Source organism: Gekko japonicus, unplaced genomic scaffold (genome assembly GCF_001447785.1).
Source record: "Gekko japonicus isolate JY-2015 unplaced genomic scaffold, Gekko_japonicus_V1.1 scaffold1640, whole genome shotgun sequence".
NCBI classification, from domain to species: Eukaryota; Metazoa; Chordata; class Lepidosauria; order Squamata; family Gekkonidae; genus Gekko; species Gekko japonicus.
In genome coordinates this window covers 250,510-260,063 of record NW_015173183.1, presented here as the reverse complement: position 1 = coordinate 260,063, position 9,554 = coordinate 250,510, and positions in this window count along the sequence as shown.

The window sequence follows — 9,554 nt, the reverse complement described above, 5'->3', positions numbered from 1 at the left end:
GGATGTTTGCAGCAGTGTGTGCGGCATGTTCTCGCCTCCTGTGCAACCCAGGATTCTCTAATGACAGGGTTGACTTGAAACAGATGTGTTAACTTGTAGGGCTGTAAATGATAGGGCAGGGATAAGTGTGTAAAGACAAAATGGTGATATGGGACAGGGTGCTGTAGTATGAGATGAGCCTCACCCTGTAGCTGCCCATGGTGTGTCACCAGTGATAATCCCATGCAAGATTGTGATGCATATATCCATCATGTGTGGAACTGAGTTGGGCAAGACAAGACTGGTTTTACCAGCTCCAGCAAGTGTCGTGATTTGGGTGGGTTTGTCTTGGCTGGTTAGGGTCAGCAAATGCTGCTCTGCATGTTGCCAATCCTGAAAGAGAAGAGAATATGGCGCAGGTAAAGATGAGAAAGCTGCTATTTCCTTTATTTCATGGAGATGAGCAAAATAAAAGCCTCTTCTAAAAATATTAGTGACTGTTTACGGTGTTCAAGTGTAACCATAGTGCAGGATTGAGGTCTTGCTAGGGATTGCTGATAGCTTGGAAACAGTGTGAGGTGCAACAATGCTCCCTCATTAATGACAGCTGACATGTTCCGAAGCTGTAATAGTGGAATGCTATAGAATCAAAGGTATTGGCAGCCCATCTGTGGGTGCAAGCAGTACACATTTTATGTATGGTATTTTAGCAGGAGTTTTCTAGAATTGGAATTACAGGCCCCACAGTGGAATGACAGCCCCTGGGGGTAGCAGGAGTCTTCTGGGACTGGAATGACAGGCCCCACAGACGATTGACAGCTCCTGGTGGGAGCTGGAGTGTTCTGGGACTAGAATGACAGGCCCACAGTGGAATTAGAGCCCTTGGGGGTAGCAGGAGTGTTCTGGGACTGAGGCCTGTTTGTCATTCCAGTCCCAGGACACTCCTGCTACTCCCAAGGTCTGTCATTCCACATTGGGGCCTGTCATTCCACCCTCAGAACACTCCTGTTACCCCCAGGGGCTGTCATTCCACTGTGGGGCCTGTCGTTCCACCCTCATAGCCCATCTGCTACCTCCAAGGGCTGTCATTCCACTGTGGGGCCTGTCATTCCACCCTCAGAACACATCTGCTACCCCTAGGGGTCATACCTCACCCCCAAACGGAGACAGAGGTTGAAAGAGCTCACCTACTTAGCTCTGTGCCAGGTTTGGTCAGGTGCCTCGTTTCCACACAGGGCTTAGGCTGGGAGATGCTGCATGGGATTTTGCTTGGCAGGGTCAAGTACATCCTTCCTCAGGCAGGACAGAGAAGCTCCAATGTAATCAGCCTACTGGGACTATTTGTGGTGGACTTAATGGCCAGCCCCCCCGCGCCACCCCCCCCGAGTTGACCAGAAGTAACTAGAGATGCTGTGAATTCCAAGTCGAACTTACCCTGTTTAACTGTGCCTATTGGACATTAGGCCATCACCAAGACTGTCCAGTTTGGCACTGACCAGCTGGAGTGCCCGCAGAACAGGTTCATTGTAGTAGTCCTTAGTAACACAAATGGCTGCTGGGCTTGTTCCCATTGGCAGCAAGAAATCATTCTGGCTTCCCCAGCTCTTGTAAGGGGCTCTTTAAAAAGATATGGCCGCTGCCAGAGGCAGCGGAGGCAACGGCTGCGGGGGGGGGCGTGAAAGGTTCCCCCGCCTCCCTGAGCCCCGGGGCGGTGGCCTTGTACTCCTGGGGCAAAAGCCGCCTCTTGCGTCTGATGTCCAAGCGTTGCCGCTCGAACATCAGATGCGAGTGGTCATTCTGACTCCCCCAGCTCTCGTAAGGGGCTCTTTAAAAAGGTATGGCCGCCGCCAGAGGCGGCAGCGGTAATGGCCACGGGGGGGCGTGAAAGGTTCCCCCGCCTCCCTGAGACCAGGGGTGGTGGCCTTGCACTCGTAGGGGCAAAAGCCGCCTCTCACGTTTGAGAGACACGTCAGATGCGAAAGGTCATTCTGGCTCCCCCAGCTCTCCTAAGGCGCCCTTTAAAGAGTTATGGCCAACGGCCTTGCTGGCCCCTTTCAATGTTGCCGGAGGGGAGGGGGAAGGCGGTGCCGCTGGAGGTGGTCCTTGGGGGCGGAGCTGGGTGTGGGGAAGTTCCACTCCCTGACTTCTCTTCTTTGAAGACGCCCCCTGCCCCCCTCCGGGAACGCCTCCTCATGGCCCCTGGCTGGGACGAAGGCGGTCCTGGCCACCCTTCGCCTAGGCAAAGCTCCCAGTCGGCCTTTTGCTTCCCGCGTTGCTCTTGCTGCTCTCCCTCGGTTCATCCCTCGGGAGAGATCCACCGCTCTTTTATCCACGGAGTGCACTTCAAGACGCCGCTCCCCCAAGTCCGCTGCCAGAGCCCTTTCCCTGGTGACCAGAGAATCCTCCACCCCCTTTAGTGGTGTGGATTTCTGTCCCACTGTGGGTCGCACCCTCCCTCACCCTGTTTCCTCCTCCTCCTCCTCCTCCCATATCCTTCCCTCCCTGCTGTCCACTCTCCTGGCCTTGGGAGAAGTTGGTCCTGCCGTGGGAATGGGGGCGGGCTCAGCTGGGCCTGGTTGTGTGTGCGTGCCTGGGATCGCCGGGGGGGACGACTGGGGGGTCCGAAAGCGCCGAGCTCCGTTGTCTTTGTACCGTGTGGGAATTGGCCCGCCCTGCCGAGCAGTTTCCTGCAGGTGCGCCGGCCGGGCTGCCTGTCCCCCCTGCATCCCGTCACTGCGTGTGGTGAACCGAGGGAGCGTCAGCACTTGCCTGCCAGGGGTTGGGGCTGTGGCTGCGGCAAGGATGGCCATGTGGTGGGGCAAGGATGGCCGTGTGCTCTCTGGCAGCTGTGAGAAGGTCACGCCTTGGGACTGCCTGCATGCACCTCACCCGAGCACAGCCCGTCTTCATCCCACGCGAATCTGTGGCCAGCTAAAGTGAGGTGAGGCTTGACTCTCGTGGGAGGGCTTCCTGACCCCGCATCCCCACTCCTCAGATGTGATGCTGCCTTTGGCTGCTGTACCACAGTAGGGTCTAATGGTTAATGGATTGGGTCTCCCTTGGGGGGGAGGGAAGAGCGAGGAGGACAAAATTTGAGAAAGAGAGAAGATCCAGCTGCAAGACAGAGCTCAAAGGACTTCTTCCTCCCAGCGATAGCTTTGTCTTGCAGCCCCCCCCCCTCCTTTGTTAAAAGCAAGAGGCATCGAGTACATTGGCCCTTCTAGCCCTCTAGCACCTGCCTTTTTCCTTCAGTGGATGGCTTCAGACTGAAATCTGAAGCACCCTGCTTATTTTGATCGATGCATTGGTCTTCCAATTTCCTTTCATTGAGTGCAAGGTGATTCACAGCTCAGGTAATGCCTATGAGAGGATACGCTCAGTGCAGAAGGAAGAGGTGCAGGGCAGTGCAGTGCAGACTATGGAAGAGGAAATGTGCAACTCCAGGTACTCTCAGATCACTTCCATCATTGTTTTCTTTTATTTCATTTATAGCCTGCCTGACTTGATGCACAAAGAAGGATTAGGAATAAAAGGGAAGTAGTAAAATCAGCATAATATATACAACCAATATTGCACCAAAAATACCCTACAATACAGACCATAGTGTAGGAGTTACAAGAGTGGGAAGCAGTGCAGGGAACTGTTAGATCCTGTCCAATAAAAAGTGGATGACAAAATTAGAAAACAATGCAAAAAATAACCCAGCATATAATGCATAGAGGCGTTTGCGTTAAATTAAAGATTAAATCAAAGCATTAAGGCTCATTTCAGAAGCCTACATTCTTATTAAATGAGTTATTACAAATAAAGACTATCTGTCATCCCAGTCCCAGAACACACTTGCTTCACCCTGGGGCTCTCATTCCACTCTGTGGTCTCTCATCCCAGTCCCTGAACACTCCTGCTTCACCCTGGGAATGTCAATCCACTCTGTGGTCTCACATCCCAGTCCCAGAAAACTCCTGCTATCCCCAGGGGCTGTCATTCCACTCTGTGGTCTCTCATCCCAGTCCCTGTGACGGTAGTTAGAGACCCCGAAAAGTAGCAGAGTAGAGTATTTACAGTATTTACACTGGAGTATATTTACAGCCTTTCTGAGTCCAACTCACAGTTCACTCCGACAAGGTGCTTCGCAGACAACTGATCCCACGCAGGAGATGTTCAGCACTGTACAGCTCTCCATTTATATTTACAAAGACCAATCAAATCACAGTAATTTACATAAAGCCTAGTCATGGTGATTGAGCAGAGTCTGATGCAATCTGCCTATCACCTGACCACTGACTGTCATAACTAGATCATCTAGATCTGACATCGCTGCTCATGGCAGACTGACAGCTTGCCAGTATAGATACAGATACTGACACCCTGAACACTCCTGCTCCACACCCTGGGGCTGTCATTCCACTTTTGGGCCTGTCATTCCGGTTCCAGAACACTCTTGCTAAGCCCAGGGGCTGTCATTCCACTTTGGGCCTGTCAGTCTCCAGAACACTCCTGCTCCACCCTGGGGCTTTCATTCCATTCCACGACCTGTCATTCAAGTCCCTGAACACTCTGGGGCTGTCATTCCACTCTGTGGTTTCTCATACCAGTCCCAGAACACTCCTGCTCCATCCTGGGGCTGTCATACCACTCTGTGGTCTCTCATCCCAGTCCCTGAACACTCCTGCTAAGCCCAGGGGCTGTCATTCCACTCTGTGGTCTCTCATCCCAGTCCCAGAAAACTCCTGCTACCCCCATGGGCTGTCATTGGACTCCGTGGTCTCTCATCCCAGTCTCTGAATACTCCGGCTCCATCCTGGGGCTGTCATTCTACTCTGTGGTCTCTCATTCCAGTCCGCGAACACTCCTGCTACACCCTGGAGCTGTCATTCCACTTTGGGCCTGTCATTCGGGTTCCAGAACACTCCTGCTCCACCCTGGGACTTTCATTCCATTCCACGACCTGTCATTCAAGTCCCTGAACACTCTGGGGCTGTCATTCCACTCTGTGGTTTCTCATACCAGTCCCAGAACACTCCTGGAACACTCCTGCTACACCCTGGGGCTGTCATTCCACTCTGGGGTCTCTCATCCCAGTCCCAGAACTCTCCTGCTACTTCCAGGGGCTGTGTCATTCCACTCCGTGGTCTCTCATTCAAGTCCCTGAACACTGCTGCTACACCCTGGGGCTGTCATTCCATTCTGAGGCCCATCATTCCCGTCTCTGAACACTCCTGCTACACCCTGGAGCTGTCATTCCACTCTGTGGTCTCTCATCCCAGTCCAAGAACACTCCTGCTCCACCCTGGGGCTGTCATTCCACTCTTGGTCTCTCATTCCAGTCTGTGAACACTCTTGCTACACCCTGGGACTGTCATTCCAGTCTGTGGTCTCTCATTCCAGTCTCAGAACACTCCTGCTACCCCCAGGGGCTGTCATTCCACTGTGTGGTCTCTCATCCCAGTCACAGAACACTCCTGCTCCACCCTGGGGCTGTCATTACATTCTGAGGCCCGTCATTCCAGTCCCTGTACATCCCTGCTATACCCTGGGGCTGTCATTTTATTTTATTTTATTTATGCTTTCGATTTGTATCCCGCTCGAACCCCAAGGGGGTCTTTGAGCGGCTCACACAATTTCATTTATCCCTATCTATGGCTGCAAGTAGAAGCTTGCTCTTTGGAGTATCCGTGGTCTCTCATTCCTGTCCCAGAACACTTCTGTTACTGCTGGGGCTGTCATTCCACTCTGGGGCCTCTCATCCCAGTCCAAGAACACTCCTGCTACACCCTGGGGCTGTCATTCTCTCTGTGGTCTCTCATTCCAGTCCCTGAACACTCAAGCTCCACTCCGGGACGTGTCATTCCAGTCCCTGAACACTCCTGCTATACCCTGGGGCTGTCATTCCATTCTGTGGTCTCCTGTTCATAAGAACATAAGAGATACCAATGTTGGATCAGGCCAAAGGCCCATCCAGTCCAACACTCTGTATCACACAGTGGCCAGAAATACCAGTGCCATCAGGAGGTCCACCAGTGGGGCCAGGACATTAGAAGCCCTTCAAGCCCTCCTGCTACAACCTGGGGCTGTCATTCCACTCCGAGGCCTGTTATCACAGTCCGAGAACACTCCTGCTACACCCTGTGGCTGTCATTCCACTCCATGGCGTGTCATCCCAGTCCCAGAACACTCCTCCTCCACCCTGGGGCTGTCATTCCAGTATGTGGTCTCTTATTCCAGTCCCAGAACACTTCTGTTACTCCCAGTAACATTCCACTGCATGGTCTCTCATTCCATCCCCAGAGTAGTGTATTTGGGCCTTGAGACCCTAATGGAAAATCCATTCCGCATTTTTTTTTTTTTTGCAACTCTACTTGTACTGTAATGTATTTCAATGGAGCCCATGCAAGTCAATTAGCATTCCTGGCTCCCATTTTTCCCAATGGGCCTTCAAGTGTCTCCCACTGTTTCCAATGGGCAATCCTTTCCTTCCTTTTAGTACATCCCGTTTCACACTTCACTTTAGTACTGCAACCCATTCCTTCGGTTCTGCCATTTAATTTACTATATAATTCCTGTAACTGAGTTCCTTAAATTTACTTCAGTCCTGTTCAACGCTATTCACATAGGCAACTTAAGCCATTTTTAATTATAAATTTATCAACAATAGTAATCGATAAGGAGTATAAGAAGCCTTACACTATGAGATATGAAAGACAATAAGTAGCAAATAATTAAATACAACTAAGCACTGCAAGTATAAATTGTGTCTTCTGTTTTGATTTTGTTCCAATAATTTATAAAGTTCACCTTTGTTCAAAAAGAGTCTGTGCATGTCGTCCCCCCTGCCCGCCCCCCAGTTGGCAACTCTCAGTTGGGATATATCTGGAGATTTTGGGGGATGGAGCTTGGTGATGGTGGAGTCTAGGGCAAGGGTGTCAAACATGCAACCCGGGGGCCAAATCAGGCCCCCAGAGGGCTTCCATCAGATCCGCAGTGGAACTGGACATCTGCTTCCAGTTCTGCTGCTGCTGCTGCATCATAGCTTGCTTCTCCAGACTCTCTTAATCACTCAGCCATTTCGTATTTAACCTGGGTCCTAGACTCAGAACTCTGAGCATGAGATTTCTGTGGTGAATGTCAATAAATCAAAAGTAGGTTTGCAGCTTACAGAGCTAATGTTTTAAGCATGTTTTTATTTTAAGTAAAAAAAAATCTTTGTGCTTGTGTCCTTTATAAAGTTTATATCTCCGCTACCTGGCATTACATTTTATGACACACATGGCCCGGCCCAACAAGGGCTCATTTATGTCAGATCCAGCCCTCATAACAAATGAGTTCGACACCCCTGGTCTACGGAGTGGAAGAGGAGCTTCAGCAGGTTATAATGCCATAGAGTCCACCCTCCAAGCAGCCATTTTCTTCAGGGAAACTGATTTTGTTCCTCTGGAGATCAATTGTAATAGCTGGAAATCTCCAGGTACCACCCAGAGGTTGGCAACCCTACCCCCCATCTCAGTTGTTTACAAACTGATATTCTGTCTGTGACATGGTCGACCAACGCCTCCTAAGCCAGGCCTCAATAGCTGGCACATTGGTTTGTTTCCAGTACTTTGTCACTGACAGCCTTGCAGGGACCATCCTGTGTCAGCAACTTAGGCTATTGATTAGCTGTGTCTCACCCTAGCCCCATGCTTGAAGCAACTCATTCAGTTCAATTTCCTTGAAAACTTACTTCAGTTCATTTTACCTCAGAGATGCACTATTGCCCCAAATCTTAACAAAGATGGTAAGGTCTAGAATAAAGTTTAAGTCCAGTGGCACCTTTAAGACCAACAAAGTTGAATAAAACTTTGCTCTGCTGCTTCAGACCAACACGGCTATGAATCTATGGTAAGGTCTAGTCACTACTGCATTTAGGGTTCAAGCCCCTACATCCGTTTCAGAGCCGAAGTCCCACTGGACATCATTTCCAAAATGTTCATCATGCTGTCACAACACCATGAAAAACGAATAGGATAAAGAAATAATCAGCACTTCAAACAGTTGTGTTTTGAGTGGCTTGGGCATGCTGGTGTCGTGTCATGTTACAATCTATAGTCAAAACACCCACTGTTCATTAGGTTCCATTTACTAAGACTGTCACTACATTGTAAAAAAAAACCCTCATGTTGCATAAGTCACTCAACAAAAGCAGGGTAATTTTGATCAAAAGGTTTACTCCTAGAGAACACACATAATAGAAAAGCATTACATTTCTCTGCAGCTGTTCCTGTCTAGCCATGAATGTGGCTAGGAAATGTATCACATTTTATTGGTCACAGGCTTTATACAATTCTTGTTATGGTACTTGCTTGACACAGAATCTTTCACTAATTTGAGCCCACTGGACTGTTGCTTGGTTGGTTCTGACAGCAGATAATTTTCAAATTCAGAGATGTATATGCAAACCAGGGTTTTTGTTTTTAAAACAATTTTATTTTTATAAAAGACCAAAAAACAACAAACATACATACATACAGATTGGGGGGTTCCAAGTTGTTACCTCATACATTATCTAATTATATATTTTGCTTCTTTATTTTTCCCCACCATGTATTTTGAGTAATACTTTGCTCATAACTAAAAATATAGTTCATATTTCCTTCTGATTTGGTTGTATGTACATATGGTTTATTGTATTCTTCTCTCCATTTATAAAACCTTAACCATGTACTCTCAAATTTTTGTTCATTTTGTCCTCTCAAAATTAAAGTTAATTTATGAATTTCTGTGGTTTCAAGTATTTTATTTAATTTTTCTTTTGAAGGTACTTCATTATTCCTCCAATATTTGGCATATAATATTCTTGCAGCTGTCACTACATTTCTGGTAATATATTCAATAAAAACAATTCTGGTATATAAGGTATGGTACATTTTAACATTTTTTGTAACAATTCATGAATCCAGGACCAATATTTTTTAACTCTATCACACATCCACCACATATGAAAAAAGGAACCAGCGTTTTTTTTACACTTCCAGCAATCATTTGTTAGGTCAGGATAAACTTTTGCTAATTTATCTGGAGTGATATACCATCTATAAAACATTTTATAAATATTTTCTTTATAAGTCATTGCTTTAGTAAACTTTACATTTTTCCCATACCTGTACCCACTGGTCTAAATCAATATTATGACCCAAGTTTTATGCCCATTGGACCATAGAGTTTTTAACTATTTCATCTTGTGTTTTATATTCTAACATTATTACATATAATTTCTTAATCAATTTCTCATCAGTATATAACAATATCTTATCAATTTCTGTTATATTTGAATAAAAGCCTATTTGCTTATCTTGGTTTTATTTGAACTCTTCCCCACCAACTTAAATTAAAATCTTCTGTTGGTTTTAATTCATTTTTATTATCCAACAAGTCTTCATATCTTAAGAGCACCTTTTTTTTGAAATAATTTTGGGTTTATGAACACTTCTAATGGTGAAATCCATTTTGGTATCTTGGTATAAAAAAGTCTTTTAACTTCTTCCCATATTTTCAATAGGGATCTTCTAATGAGATGTTGTTTTTCTAATGAGTATCAG